This window comes from Magnolia sinica, chromosome 14 (genome assembly GCF_029962835.1).
Source record: "Magnolia sinica isolate HGM2019 chromosome 14, MsV1, whole genome shotgun sequence".
Taxonomy (NCBI): domain Eukaryota; kingdom Viridiplantae; phylum Streptophyta; class Magnoliopsida; order Magnoliales; family Magnoliaceae; genus Magnolia; species Magnolia sinica.
In genome coordinates this window covers 81,420,392-81,437,621 of record NC_080586.1, presented here as the reverse complement: position 1 = coordinate 81,437,621, position 17,230 = coordinate 81,420,392, and the positions used below count along the sequence as shown (strand labels likewise).

The following is a 17,230-nucleotide window of genomic DNA, read 5'->3' as shown; positions in this document are numbered from 1 at the left end:
ACTTATAACCTAAACCTATAACCTAAACTCAATTTCCTAAACCTTAACCTATAACCTAACCTAAACCTAAACCTATAACCCGAACCTGATTTCCTAAACCTAAACCTTAACGTATTCTCAAATCCCTAAACCTAAACCTACAACTAATCCTAATTTCAACTCCCTAACCTAAACCTAAACTTGAAAATCCAAACCTAAACCTGATTCCGAACCTGAAACCGATTTCCTAAACCTAAACTTATAACCTTAACCTAAACCTATTCTCAAATCTCAAAACCTATAACCTAAACCTAAACCTATATAACCTTAACCTAAACCTAAAACTTAACCTATAACCTAAACCTTAACCTATAACCTTAACTTATAACCTAAACCTATAACCTAAACTCAATTTCCTAAACCTTAACCTATAACCTAACCTAAACCTAAACCTATAACCCGAACTAGATTACCTAAACCTAAACCTTAACGTATTCTCAAATCCCTAAACCTAAACCTACACCTAATCCTAATCTCAACTCCCTAACCTAAACCTAAACTTGAAAACCCAAACCTAAACTCGATCCCGAACCCGAACCCGATTTCCTAAACCTAAACTTATAACCTTAACCTAAACCTATTCTCAAATCTCAAAACCTATAACCTAGATCTAAACCTATATAACCTTAACCTAAACCTAAAACTTAACCTATAACCTAAACCTTAACCTATAACCTTAACTTATAACCTAAACATATAACCTAAACTCAATTTCCTAAACCTTAATCTATAACCTAACCTAAACCTAAACCTATAACCCAAACCTGATTTCCTAAACCTAAACCTTAACGTATTCTCAAATCCCTAAACCTAAACCTACACCTAATCCTAATCTCAACTCCCTAACCTAAACCTAAACCCAAACTTGAAAACCTAAACTTGAAAACCCAAACCCAAATGTAAACCCGAACCCGAACCCGATTTCCTAAACCTAAACTTATAACCTTAACCTAAACCTATTCTCAAATCCCAAAACCTATATAACCTAAACTTAAACCTATATAACCTTAACCTAAACCTTAACCTATAACCTTCACTTATAACCAAAACCTATAACCTAAACTCAATTTCCTAAACCTTAACCTATAACCTAACCTAAACCTAAACCTATAACCCGAACCCGATTTCCTAAACCTAAACCTTAACGTATTCTCAAATCCCTAAACCTAAACCTACACTTACACATAATCCTAATCTCAACTCCTTAACCTAAACCTAAACTTGAAAACCCAAACCTAAACCCGATCCTAAACCCGAACCCAATTTCCTAAACCTAAACTTATAACCTTAACCTAAACCTATTCTCAAATCTCAAAACCTATAACCTAAACCTAAACATAAACTTGAAAACCCAAACCTAAACCCGATTCCGAACCCGAACCCGATTTTCTAAACCTAAACTTATAGGTTATAGTTTAGGTTTAGGTTTAGTTTTAGGTTTACGTTTAGGTTATAGGTTATAGGTTTTAGGTTTAGGTTAAGGTTTAGGTTTAGGGTATTTTTGTTTATGATGTTAAGCTTATATGTATTTATGCGTGAATGAATGTGATGTGGATAAGATTGTTTGTGTTTAGATGAATGTAGTTTATGTTTGGATGGATTTACTAGTTTGACTTTAGATGGATGTGAATGTGAATATGATGAAATATATTATATAACAATTGTATATCAGGATGAATATGATGAAATATATTGTAACAGGTGTATATCAGGAATTTTGTGCTAGAATATTTTTTTTTTTTTTAAAAGAGACTTTTAACGACGAAAATTTTCGTAGTTAAAAGTTATGCCAGCAATTTGTTAGCGAACTTTTCGAAGGTAAAAGTTATGCAAATATTTTTTAGCAACGAAAATTTTCGTAGCTAAAAGTTTTACAAAATATTTTTAGCGACGAAAATTTTCGTAGCTAAAAGTTATGCAAATATTTTTTAGCAATGAAAATTTCCGTAGCTAGAAGTTTTATAAAATATTTTTAGCGACAAAAATTTTCGTAGTTAAAAGTTATCCAAATATTTTTTTACGACGAAAATTTTCGTAGCTAAAAGTTTTTTAGCGACGAAAATATTCTTCGCTAAAAAGTTTACCTTTGTCGACGATTCAAATTTTTCGTCGATAAAAACCTCTTGTGTCAGCCTTTTATTGACGAATTTAGCGACGAAAATTTTCGTTGCTAAAGGTATTTAGCTACAAAAATTTGGAATTTCGCGACGAAAATTTTCGTCGCTAAAGGTGGGATTTCTTGTAGTGAGGGTTGTGATGTAGTAATAAACTTAGTGAGACCGAGGTCGAATCCCAAGGGACTAATACTTGTACGTAATCTGAAACTAAGTAGAACTAGAACTAGATTAAGATGAAATCTAAATTGATTGTAATTTGAGGAATAATGATAAAATAATTATCTAAAACTTAAAGAATTCAGGGAAAGGAAACTAGGGATTCAGAGGATCCACTTATAGAGATCAGGGAGATCTTATGCTTGCTTCAAGAACTCAACTGGACTTAGAGTCATATCTTCGTCCAGTTGAAGGGTGTAACTATGAGACCCGTATCCTAAACCGTATCGTTCCGTAGGCTTTCGTGGTCATTCTGGTCGAATTCCTGCAACCCTCGACCGGTATTCGACGTTTGCACGCGATTCTAAGCCGAGTCCCGCATATCAGAGTCGATTTGACTTGAAACTTGTACCTTAGCGACCGCGTCATCGTCGCGGTTTCAACGCCGCGACTCGCACTCCGATCCGATACCTGGGCCAGGAGATGTGAGCCCACGTTTATTCCAAAGAAACGCCGCGCATTACAAATCTCGATGGAATCTCTATAACGTGTCACATCCATCAAGTCAAGTATACCACCCTTACCTTAATGCTACCTCACCTTATCCCAAGTACAAGCAATCATCACTCTTTTTCCTTAAGTCAACTCTCTCTCTCCCCACCCATCATTCTTTTACACAATTTTCAACTAAGCCCATACCCTATCCATCCTTTTCTTACAACACCCATCCCATATCATCCCATCACTCCTCTCTCTCTCATTTCTCAAACACTCTCTCAAGCAACAAAATCTCACACGTCCAAGCTCCCCAAGTTTCCAAGAACAACCCAATGTAGCCCACTTCTCTACCACCAAAAAACTCTCATCCCCACCATCAAAACTTCATCAACCTCCATCAAAATTGAAGGCAAAGAGCATAGGTATCGAAGGAGCTAAGGAAGAAGGCCGATAGGTGGGTGATCCACCGTTGATTTTAATTTTTGGGCCCACTTGTTGTGGGACTCACATTGATATATGCAAAATGTAGAGAAGGGCCCATAGTGGCGGGGTCCCTCTATCTCACCGTTTCTCTCTCTTCCTCTTTCTCTTGTATGGACGGTGTGTGTGTGTGGCCCACCACCAAGTATATATTTTTATCCATGCCATCCACCTTGTGGGACCCACCTAAAGGATCCGTTGGACGGAAAAACACAAATATCGGTTCTTCGTGAGCTGGTGGGTTCCACACGTGGGACCCATTTGATAATGGATTGGCTAGTGGCCATTCTCATGTGGGTCTTTCCTCATTTGAGGTATGAGATTTATCCCCACCGTCCATCGAGGATGGTGGGATTTCACCATAAAATTTGTCCAGCACAATGGACTATCTCGTTTCAAAAAAAAGAAGAAGAATGTATATATAATATAATATATATGCATGTGTATATATATAATATAATATATATGTATGTAATATAGTTTATATAAATATATGATGAGGTGGGCCACACGTGTGGACCCACCACGGCAGGCGCATTAGATCTGCACCGTCTAGAACCTCCAGGGGTCTGGACGGTGGGCTCCTTATGTCTTTTATATATATATATATATATATATATATATATATATATATATATATATATATATATATATATATATATATGATATTATATTATAATATAATACAATATTATATTATATTATATTAAAGTATGTATAGGTATGCATACCTGCTGGGGGTGGGCCATGTACGTGGGACCCATCTTAATGCAAGCGATCTGCACCGTCCAGAGTTCTGGACGGTGGGCTGACCACCAGGCGTATGTTATATCAAGCCGTCCATCCAGCTTGTATCCCCACCGTCCATCTGATTTGATGGTGGGCCAGCAGTTGACGCCAGCTGCTGCTGCACGTGCAGCAGCAACACTTTAGAATAATAATAATAATAATAAATGAAGCTGATACACGTCAGTGGTGGGCCACATGTGGATTCCCACCCAGACGCATGAGTTGTATCCCTACCGTCCATCCCCTACGTGGGACCCACCGAATGATGGATGTGCTACATCTAGCCGTTCATCCATTATGCTAGCTCGTCTCAAGTCTGAGACCGGAAATGAGATAGATCTAGTATCAAGTGGACCACACTATAGAAGGCAGTGGAGTTGACCGTCTACCATTGAAACCCCTTTTGGGTTACAGCAGCCTTGAATCAATATGATATTTGTTTTTCCTCCCTGTTTAGGTCTCGGTGACCTTATGAGATGTATGGATGGAAAATAAATGTTATAATGGGCCCTCTAAAATTTTAACAGTGTGAATCATTATCACTACTATCGCTTGTGGTATGGTCCAGATGATCCTTGGATATGATTCATTTTGTGATAATACTCTAAAATGATCTCTATCTATAGATGAATGGTGTGGTTAGTTTCGGCCCATTTGATTCGGCCCATTCGAGTCGGCCCATTTCATTCGGCCCATTCGACTTGGCCCATTGATTTGACCCATTTGATTCGGCCCATTCAACTCGTCCTATTTGATTCGGCTCATTTGACTTGGCCCATTGATTCGACCCATTTGATTCAGCCCATTCGACTCGGCCCATTTAATTCTGCCCATTCGACTCGGCCCATTTGATTCGGCCCATTCGACTCGGCCCATTTGATTCGGCCCATTCGACTCGTCCCATTTGGTTCAGCTCATTCGACTTGGCCCATTAATTCGGCCCATTTGATTTGGCCCATTCGACTTGGCTCATTAATTCGACCCATTTGATTCAGCCCATTCGACTTAGCCCATTAATTCGACCCATTTGATTGGCCCATTAGGTTCGGCCCATTTGATTCGGCCCATTCGACTTAGCCCATTGATTCGACCCATTTGATTCGGCCCATTCGACTCGGCCCATTTGGTTCGGCCCATTCGACTTGGTCCATTGATTCGGCCCATTAGATTTGGCCCATTTGACTCGGCCCATCTGATTCGGCCCATTCGACTTGGCTCATTGATTCGACCCATTTGATTCGGCCCATTTGACTCAGCCCATTTAATTCAGTCCATTCGATTCGGCCCATTTGATTCGGCCCATTTGATTTGGCCCATTTGATATGGCTCGTGTGAGCGGCCCACTTGATGTATATGTGGCCTATATGATGTGGCCCACTTGATGTATGAGAGGCCCATGGATGTGACTCATCGTGATGTGTATTAGGCCCTTGAGTGAGGCTCATGGTGTTGTATATTAGGCCATTGTATGAGGTCATGGGCCCACTATATGTTTGACCCTATATAGGCCACTCTTTGGGAGCAATGTTGGTTAAATGTGTACGTTGATGGACAATGATGGTTGAATGTCTACATTGTGACCTTCCCTTAGGCCTTGTTAGGTCCATTCTCATAATTCTCTTGTGGGTTAACTTAGATAAGTGGGCCCCATTCGCCATAAACGGATGGTTTTGCGCTATTGGATTTGATATAACCCCGGCCGAAGGCCGATTCTTATATTATGGTTGATTGACTGTTTCTTTATGGACCCCGACTTGTTTACATGCTGATTATCGGTGCCGATTATCGATCATTGGTGCCGATTATCGAGGCCAATTCAGATTATCGAGGTCGATTCCGATTATCGAGGTCGATTCCAATTGTTGAGGGCGATCATTGAGGTCGATTCTGATCATCGAGGTCGATTCTGATTATCGAGGTCGATTCCGATTGTCGAAGCCTAATGTAATATATATAAGGCTCATGGGATGTGACCCTTTGTGATGTATATTAGGCCCGTGTTAGAGGCCCATTGTGATGTATATGTGGCCCATGTGATGCGGCCTACTTGATGTATACGAGGCCCAATGTGACGTATTTATGGCTATCCATTGAGGCCCACCTTGATGTGATGCATAATGGACTCGTGTGAGAGGCCCATTGCGATGTGCTTGGGGCCCATGGGTTGTGGCCCATTGTGATGTATTCGGGGCCCATGGGACGTGGCCCATCCGATGTATATATGCCCATGTGATGCAGCCCATGTGATGTGTATTAGACCCATGTGACGCGGCCCATTATAATTGTATGAGGTCCATTGTGGTGCATTTGAGGGCCAGGCTATGGAGCTCATTATGATGTATGTTAGGCTCATGTGAAAGGCCCATCGTGATGTGTATTAAGCTCTTGAGTGAGGCCCATGGTGTTGTATTTTTGGCCGTCTTGTGAGGCCATGGGTCCACTATATGTTAGGCTTAATGTGGGTCATTCCTTAGAGGCAATGTTGATTAAATGTCTACGTTGTCGAGGTCGATTATTGATGCCAGTTACTGATACCGATTATGAGTATGTGATAGCATAGCATCATGATACATACTCATACGCGTCATCTACATGTTTGTTATGAGATGTGGTTGACCATTGCACATGACATTGGGCAGGTTGTTATGAGACTCCCAGATAGACAAAGATTATCTCACATGAGCGCACGGTATGCGTAGGATTGATGCATGACTGTATTGTATGACTCATGCACCTTGCATTGTGTGTTGTGATTATTATACGCCCTAGCGACATCAGGGCCATAGCCTCCACTGGAATATCATGAATGACCAGATGGGACACCGAAAATCTATTATTAGCATCGGGCTGCCATAGATGGCCTTGGGTGAAAATTCCTAAACCCTCTTAGTACCAGAGGACGTCTCAACGTGTAACGCCCTGAAAATCGGGGGTCAAGTAAAAATCCAACTCCTGAGTTCCAACACATCACTTATGCAACATATTTAATGATGATTAAATGTTGTCTGTGTTAGTGCATTAATCATGAGTGGGATTATATCAAAATAGTAATTCATACTCCAGATCAATTCATATAACGCAAGTGGAAGACTGGAAAATATATATAAATGTGTATGAACCAAAAGATCATGATCAGTCTCCAGAGTATGAATACATCACTGAGTCATCATATACATGTAATAGTTCAAACAGTTCAACTACAAAAATAAACCCTGTAGCCCCGTCGATCCGGATGGCCTAGGCCAAACTCCCGGAGAACTGCATATACGAGAACTCGTCCTGATCATCATAGAAATCAGGCTCCGCCTCTTGAGTCGCATCATCATCTGCAACTAAGACAGAGTTTGGTAGGTGTTCAGAACACCATCCCAGAACGTGGGAGTGAGTGATCAACTCAGTGGAACAATAAAGCAAAGGTTAACATGTTATCAATTCAGTCAAGCAGTAATGATAACGTAATTCAAGCAAACATCCCTAAGTACTGTGATTAATGCAAGAATGATATGAATAATAATGCATGCCCTCGCCTATGCTCCTTCAGCGACTTCATCTTACGATAGCGCATGCAACACTGCCACAGTGCTTGACCTGCTACGCCAAATGCACGCGTAATGCGGTGCATGAGCATGATTACCAAGTTCTTATTAGTCCTTTTCATACAGCAGGATTGGGAAGCTAAGGTACCTCCCTTATATCAATTCTCAAACAATGATCCATTCTAGGGTCGTCAATCCTAATAAATCTCATATGATAATACGGTTCTAGGTCACTGCAAAGGGCTCGTCACCTTATCAGTGCAGGCCTAGTGTACTCTTCTTGCTACGTAAGGGCTCGTCGCCTCTACGTAGTTTTAGTGTACACTCGAGGTCACTACAAAGGGCTCGTCACCTTATCAGTGTAGGCCGATAGCTTGAATACAGTGTCCCATACCACCGTATTCAGCTCACGAGTCTGGGTTGCTCATTGGTCACTACGGGGAGGCTCATCACCCCCGCGTAGGCCGACAGCTCGACCATGGTGTCCCATACCACCATGTCCCGTTCATGAGTCTTAGCGGATCGAGGCAGCAAGGTTTAAAAGGATTTTCAATGGTGAGTTTGGTATCTTAGATTCAAGCAGTAGCGTCCATACATGGTGAACATACATCGGGTCAATCGGATTACTTGACGAACTCGATTAGTACGAGCGCACGTTGAGTTGATCGATATGAAGTGCGTAAGCACTCCGTGTGGCCTAACCACTGCCGACATCCTAAGTACAGCACGGATTCATCGATCACGTCCTATGTGGCGAGACAACCTCAGCCACCAATCAGAACCTGTTACCGATTGTCTGGACTATTTCATAGTCCCAAACACCTTCAATGATAACAGATAATCATACAAGCAAATCAGAACAGTAATGGATCAACAATTCCAATCATACAAGCATGTGAGCATTGATGGATTTCAACCTAAACATGAATTCATACATAAACAGCGTCTAAGTAAAACAGAAAAAGAATGTAAGTTGCATGGAGGAAATCATACACATCGTTAAGGTAGTTGAGAATCTCTTCTCAACGCCCATAAAAAGTACAATATATTACACACTTATTCATTCAGACATTTCTACAAACACTTAGACTCCACATCCCAACATACATGACGTATGTTGGTGATAACACATATTAGGACCAATCCTTTCACCAAGGAGTTGTTACACATACAACTAGCACAAACACACGATAACAAATCATGGCAAACCCTTGTTCATATTTCATATGTATACGATACTTTCTACATATACATGGAATACACAAATCTCAATATAGTTCATATATATCAGAAATGCAATACAAATATCGCATTTTGCATGTGAAATTGCACCCACATCAGTACTAAACCATTAACCGACATTGAAAGCCTCGAAAACCATAACCTATACGTTTAAAGTCCGCACCTTTCGTCGGTTGACTTGTAATGAACTCAGTTTAAAGCTAAGTCTTTTTCTATGGTAGATTTGGCAACCTATATGATAAATTAGGTTAGCTATTTGATAACCTACACTATCAGAAACCCTAGAACAGATTAGAGTTAGGTTTTCTTACCTAAGAACATAATCGAATTCGCCGGAATAGCGATCCAATAGCGATGAATAAGCACGGGAAGAGGCAAGGTAGAATACCAAGAATCTTCTCCAAGTTCTCTCTTACTTTCTCTCTGTTTACTCTCTTCTCTCTCCTAGGGTTTTTCTCAAATTCGTATGGAGTGAATGAGAGAGGGTTTAAGGTCCTTATATAGGCCCAGGTTTGATTGAAATGGCCCCAGGGCCAAGGTATACTTAGGTTATAACCAAATATAGGTCGTTCCGGTCCAACGGAGCACTTCTGGTGGCCCCTTTTCCACGTGCGGTCGGACTTAAGCTTCCTAACCATGGATCTAGGTCAGGCTGAGTTTTCGTACCGATCGGATTTACCGATCAGCCGTGTCGGACCAGTTTCAGTTCAGTGGTCACAGTCACTCGATCAGGGCCACAAGTACATCGACATGTGTGGGACATTTCTCCTGATCCGAGGGTATATTTGGGTCGGATTCTGACGATCTGAATCCTTATATTTGGCCCGCAAGTGACACGACTCAGATTACTTAAATTTGAATTTTATTTCTAAATAGTTTCACGTTTCTCACACTCTTCGCTCCGGGCTCAAGTTGTGCATTTCTAGACACAGTTAAGACTTGATTTCCAAGGGGGTTGTCAAGTCCAGTAATGCGGTCATAACCGTATAGTTTTGGGGTAATCGAATTTTCGACGTGCAGTTCAGGTCCGATACGGAGTTTCAAGATGCTCCCGAGAGCAATCAGGCTTAAGGATGGATTCTAGATTTCAGGGTAATGTAGCGTCAATGATTCTGCATGTTTTAGGTCTTGCAGATCATATTTAAAGCGATTAGTGCTAATTTCATAAGCACTCTAGCTTAGCACTTGCTAATATTAACCTAATTTCTAAAGGATTTGGTTCTGGGTGATTTCTGCCTGAGGTGGTACTCGGGTCTTTGTACGAATTTTTTTGAGACGTTGCACAATGTCGAGACCGAGTGGATATATATGAGCGCATGAGGGCTGTATACCAGTAAGTCGTGTCTCCAACTGTATCGTAGTCGGTTGGGAGGGGGTGTGGCCTTACCCGCCTGAGGGAGTAGGTATAGCTAGGCTGAGTCTGACCAGCTCCTAAATGGGTCCGCTATCGAAGAGTCGGGTAGGCAATGATATACTGCTGGCAGGCGGGTAGTGAGGTCTTTTCCACTCGCTGGGCTACTCGGTTTGCAGGGGAATAGCCAGTTTGGAGTGTACTAGACCCTGGTGACGATCCCAAAGATGTACAGTACTGATATGTGGACTTATTGAGCAGGAGTTGTATACTCATTCATTCATTCATTCACTATCCACTTGGGCTGGTGGTGCGCAACTACTTGTTACGTGTACCTTCTCAATGGTCAGGATTTCGGTTGGGGCGCGCGACTAACCTGAGATCAGGAGTTTACCACATTGAGTCTGACTATCCAAATTTAGGTATGTGATTGATTTGGATAGAAGTCCCTTGTGGTGGACCCGTAGCTTGCGATACTACGTACTATTATCCCGACTTCACACTCCAACTTAGTCATTTCTTCGCATCGCATATTACATTACATCCGCAGGTATATGACGTTTTGGGTTGTTATGTTTATGTACTTATATGGCCTAGACAGACTTAACATGATTTACATATTGCTTTGCATCCTCGGCATTTGATATTTGACTCTATATAACTCCTCATTTGCCTAACTGATTTGTATTGCGTACTCTAATATTGTATGATTTATACACTTGCAGTATTATCGCTTACTTTGATATCGTATGATTCATGATCTTGCCAATAATTTCTATATTGTATGATTAAGGCATTGTATTGAATACTTGACACTTATCTTGTGCACACACTTACACCACCCTCTAAGCTTTCTATAAGCTTATGTACGATAGATGCGTGCAGGTGGCATTAGGTTGCAGCAGCGTTGAGCTTGAAGCGTGCAGCTAACTTCTGGAGCTTTGATTTTTGATATATGTATTTCCCTTTCAGCATTGTATTTAAATGTTTATATTAGTGGATATGTGATGATGATGTTGCATTTGTGATTTGGGTAAACTTGTGGTTATGCTTCTTATGAGACAAATGTACGTTGAAAAATCTTCGTTATACGATCCCAAGATCGGAATCTGGCATATGCGCACTGGAAGCTGAGAATGGGGTACTATGGAGGCTGTAGGCACCGGATTCGGCGATCTGAAATTTTGTGAGTCCGGTTTCCGAGTTTGGAGTGTGACAGTAACCATGAAAATCAAATTGAACTTCCTTTGATATAGTTTTCAAGAGATGAAAGGTATATGAATTAGAATGGATTCCATCACTAAACCATGCCCAGGAGACAAAGTAAACAACAGAATTAAACTAATTACCAACTAATCAACAATGTATGAAGGTTAGGAAGGATATCGTCATCCGACCATGCCCAGGAGACGCTGGTGAACAACAGGGCTTCCTGACGTCGTAAACATTAAAAGGAAAGGAACATGCTCAAAGCTATCGCAAACCCGTTGTAATTTTAGTCACAATGGACCATTAAAAACTAAAAACATTCCCTATTAATCAAACAAACATCAAAGTAATTCAACTAACATAATCCAAGCCATAGAATCTTCCCATCACTCCACAAGCTTCTCCTCTTAGCCCTGGCTAAGAGGTTTACCTAAACATGATTGGGCTAGAACTCTTTAAAAAAAACAGTAAATAAAATAAAATAAATCTAAGAATACTCTCTTTCTCTCTCTGACGTCCCAGGAGATAGCCCCCATTAACTCTCTCCTCTCTTCTCTTTATAGCTGCCAAGGGCAGTGAAGAGGGAGTCGGTTTGGAGAACCGACATTACCGCTGGAGTCGATGGAGACTTTCGCAGTGCAATTCGCAGCCTGCGCAGAAAACGCAGAAACACAAGAGGAGTTGCATTTTGACTCAACCCATGGACGTTCCTCATACAAGATCTGAGCCATTCGGTCGTCTTGGCGTTGGTCGGTCCCACCTTGGGAACAATTTAGACAGTCCAGATGGACGGACCGATCCTAACCACGTCTGCAAAATGGCCCGCAGTGTTTGGGTCTCGGATGTTGAAATAGAGCCTGTGTAACAGGCCGTACGTTGTGACGTTGGTGGGGCCCATGATCCCTGTTGTTTGAAAAATCCACGCAGTCCATCAGCTTTGTGGTGAAATTTCAATCAGATGCACAGTTTTGGCTATCTTTTGACGCGGCCCACCTGATCTTTTGTATCCATCGTCTGTCTTCCGTTTGGATGGTTGGAAACCATTCTTCACTGTCTTTTGAGGGTTCATCACATAGGCTTTGGCCAGTGGCCCTGTGTAATTCCAATGGACAGTCCGGATCAAACCACCGCATCATGATGATGGCCCACAAAAACTCCTCCGCACGCTCTGTTTGAGCGTTCGGAAGTGGGAGAAGGATTTGAATTCCTAAAAAAAAAAAAGGAAAGCTCGGTCAAAGCTTTGTTGACTGAGCTTCTGGTTTGGTACTTTGCGAGTGCACAGCCACTGTGCACTCCCATTCACGTAAGGTGGGTCCCACCTTGATGTATATGTGAAATCTGCTCCATCCAACCATTTTTCCACCTCAATTAAGGGTTTGAGACCAAAAGTGAAGCATATCCAGATGTCAGGTGGGCCCCAGATTGATAATTCATAGGCTGATCTGACCGTTGGGCCACTTCCACAGGGATCCAAGGACTGAAATTTGACGTGTACGGTTAATTTGTGGTCCTCAAGCCATAAGGAACGCCTCAGGTGGTGCACACTATAAGGAACGCCTCAGGAAAAGATCAGGCCAACCAGCTCATGGGGTGGGCCACAAATGTAATCTTGATCAAACTACAGCCTGTCCATTGATTTCAACGGTTTAGCCCATATGATGAGTGGGCCATCCTCCATCTGATCTTTATGGTTAGGCCCACTTTTTGCACGGCTCAGATACAACATTGTATATGAACACGTGTCCTTGAGAGAGAGAAATAGAGAGAGAGAGAGAGAGAGAGATTTACTGTAAGTTCCCAAGTAGAGATATTTATTCCCGAAAACACGACCGATCCTTGCTTCCCACCATCCATTGTGATGATGCCTGCCAAAGTTCGGTAATGTGCTAGAAACGGTCATCAGAAAACTCAATTTCCGATTATGCGTCAGATGCCTTATTTATGCCCGCAGCCTTACTCTCCACACGTGTCATTGTGGCATACATGAATTAGCTATAGAGGCCTTTCTTCCATCAGGTGGGCCTCACTATGCATCTCCAATGGTGTACGGTTAATTTGTGGTCCTCAGGCTATATATGAAGTCTCGAGCCAAACGGATGATGAGAACCTTGTGATCTCACATTTTGGACCTTTTTAAGCCACTTGAGCTTCAGTTTCTCGATTTTCTCGGATCTCTGGTGTGTAAATTTATCGATCTCGGTCCCCTAGGGTCCGTCCCCTAAATTTTTCAGAAGGTTTTTCAACAAGATCATCCAAAAGCCCATTTTGCAGTAGGCTTGGATGTCCTGGAGCGTGAATGCCTAGAGAAATTGAGGGACCTCAGCATAAAGTTTTCTTTTAATTGTCTGGAGTGTCCAAAGTATATACGATTCACCTGTGGCAGAAAAAATTTCGAAGTTAGTACACCATGATGAATCAGATACTACAAGTAGATGAAATTCAGAAAAATTTGTAGTAGGTGGTGTAGTCTCATCACACGCCGAAGTTTCACTCTTTAGTTCAATTTTCAGTTCCTCCTTTAATGGTAAACATTCAGGATCTGGGGGAGGAGATATTTCAGAATAAGGGCTCTTTCGGTCCGTGACAACTACCGAGGTATTGTCTTGCGAGGTATCTATTATTTCTTGTATCATGGGATCATTTGAATCTTTAAAGTATGCAAAGCAATCATCCAAAGAGTCGAAACATTCAGTTGAAAGGAATTCATTCATCCTATCGAGATCTGTGATGATATGTCTAATAACTCATTTATCTTCTTCGAGAGTAGAAATGAGCATACTCTCTTGATTGTTCTCAAGGTGAGATGAAATCACCACTGCGTATATCTCTTCTTGACCTAAATAGGCATATTCTAAATCAGAGGGTAAAGATTTTAGGTCAAGCTTCGGTGGCTTGAGGATAGACGATAAAAGCACGATATCAGTTTGGGGCAATTCTTCAAATTATGGCCTCCACCAGTTAACTTCAAGTACTGACGCAGTATCAAGCAAGGCACACGTCTCCCTAATCATGTCATCATCCAAGTCATGGGAGTGTGCTAGGCACGTCTCTAGAGGGTCAAAGGATAAGGTTAGATGCGTTCTATCTTCCACGAAAGAATCAATCATGTTAATGTCGTGAAAATCGTCATCATCCTTGAAATTTCTGCTGTTATTGAAAAAGATGTTTGACTCCAATGTCATATTCCCGAAAGACATGCTCATGACTCCATTTCGGCAATTGATAATTGCGTTTGAAGTGACCAGGAATGGACGACCAAGAATGATAGGAATCTGAGTGCTTCCATTATTGACGGGTTCAGTTTCAAGGATGATGAAATCTACAGGGTAATAGAAGCTTTCAACTTGAACTAACACATCCTCAATTATCCCTCCAAGTATACGAACAGAACGATCAGTAAGTTGTAATGTGGTTAAGGTGCTTTTCAATTCATTTAACCTTAGCTGTTTGTATACCGAGTAGGGAATCAGATTGACGCTCGCTCCTACGTCAAGAAGTGCATGCTCAAGTTTTTGTTATGTGAATGTTTCAATCACAAATGCTGCAAACAATTTCATTAACCTTATCCTTCTTTCCTTCCATGGCCTTGAATTTTCTTATGAGATTAGTCACTTTGTAATTGAGATCATCCTCTTCTTTCAGGAGATACAATCCACCTTTCTCCTTAGATTAAGTCAGCCTAGACGTGGTGTTCGAATTTGGGTAATGGTCCCATGATTATGTTTTTTCAGCAAGTCTATCGAGGTAATCCCATACCTCATCGACATCTTTATTCATGATTCTCCATTACACATTGTCTCGACCAATTGGCACATGGAAGATGTCAGTCCATCATAGAAAACATTTGTAATGCGCCACGTTTCAAAGCCGTGTTGTCGACATGAGCTGACAAGATCCTTAAACCTTTCCCAACATTGGAAGAATGTTTCATCCTCCTTTTGGGCGAAGTTCATGATTGCTTTTCTAAAGGTAATCGTTTTATGATGTAGAAAGAATTTCTTTATGAATTCCCTCTGCATATCATTCCATGTGCTAATGGATCTAGGATGCAGTGAATGTAGCCACGTCTTAGCCTTCTCCTTCAAGTAAAAGAGAAAGAGTTTTAGCCTGACTGTATCCTCAGATACATTAGGAAAGTATAAAGTGGCTATGCTCTCATCGAACTTTTTCAGATGTAAGTATGAACTTTCTGATTCAAGCCCATGGAATTTAGGAAGGAGTTGGATAACCCCTGGCTTGATGTTCATATGTCCTATATTTTCAGAAAAAATCATGCATGAGGGCGTACTTACCCCCGCTGGTTATAAATAATCTTGTAAAGTATGAGGCGAGGGTCCTTGATGCACCTCATTCTCATCCTGGATGACCTCCAACCTAGGTGGGGGTAGTGTTTCCGGTTGATTTGTAGTCATTACTTCAATTAACTCTGGGGACCTTAAGCGGTGTCTAGTCCTGCGATGGATAGTCAACCCCTCAACTAATCCTCCTTCAGTCAAGAGACGTCGAGTGTTATCACAAACCCACTTGGGCATGAAACACTCGCAGCTCTCAATTTAGATTCTAAACCTAGACCTAAGAGGAAGAATAGAAAGGAATTCTAAAAATAAAGAGGAATGATGGAAAGAAGTTACCGAATTCAAAGTCCTAAGTTAAGATCCTACAAAACAAACAAACCAAGTTAGTATTTAGATGAAAACAATCTAATCTAGAAAATAGAGAAAGTAAAAAAAATTAGAACGAAGTTACCAATTTTGAAGATCTATCAACAACCCTATAAAACAGGAAAGTTAGTTTTAAAAACCAAATAAAAAGAAAAATCTAAAACTAAAGTTAGTAAAATCCTAATCTTAAACTAATTCTGAAACCAATTAATTTCAGAGAATCGTAGTCATCAGTCCCCGGCAACGGCGCCAAAAACTTGTTCACTCCCCAAGTATAGAGTTGTGATGTAGTAATAAACTCGGTGAGACCGAGGTCGAATCCCAAGGGACTGATACCTGTACGTAATCTGAAACTAAGTAGAACTAGAACTAGACTAAGATGAAATCTAAATCGACTATAATTTGAGGAATAATGATGAAATAATTATCTAAAACTTAAAGAATTCAGGGAAAGTAAACTAGGGATTCAGAGGATGCACTTGTAGAGATCAGGGAGATCTTATGCTTGCTTCAAGAACTCAATTGGACTTAGAGTCCCATCTTCATCCAGTTGAAGGGTGTAACCATGAAAATCAAACTGAACTTCCTTTGATATAGTTTTTAAGAGATGAAATGTATATGAATTAGAATGGATTCCAGCACCAAACCATGCCCAGGAGACAAAGTAAACAATAGAATTAAACTAATTACCAACCAATCAACAATGTATGAAGGTTAAGAAGGGTACCGTCATCCGACCATGCCCAGGAGACGATGGTGAACAACAGGGCTTCCTGACGTCATAAACATTAAAAGGAAATGAACATGCTCAAAGCTATCGCAAACTCATTGTAATTTTAGTCACAACAGACCATTAAAAGCTAAAAACATTCCCTATTAATCAAACTACCATCAAAGTATTTCAACTAACATAATCCAAGCTGTAGAATCTTACCATCACTCCACAAGCTTCTCCTCTTAGCCCTAGCTAAAAGGTTTAGCCGAACATGATTGGGCTAGAACTCTTAAAAAAAACAGTAAATAAAATAAAATAAATCTAAGAGTACTCTCTCTTTCTCTCTCTGACTTCCCAGCGGATAGCCCCCATTAACTCTCTCCTCTCTTCTCTTTATAGCTGCCAAGGGTGGTGGAGAGGGAGTCGGTTTGGAGAAC

The 17,230-nt window shown here is 41.0% G+C and overlaps 1 protein-coding gene across 1 annotated transcript in view; it reads right to left on the bottom strand.

Annotated features, from left to right (window-relative positions):
• LOC131224724 (receptor-like protein EIX2) overlaps positions 1-17,230 on the bottom strand; it is a 190,394-nt gene that overhangs the window by 129,688 nt on the left and 43,476 nt on the right. The gene's annotated exons all lie outside the window — the stretch shown is intronic.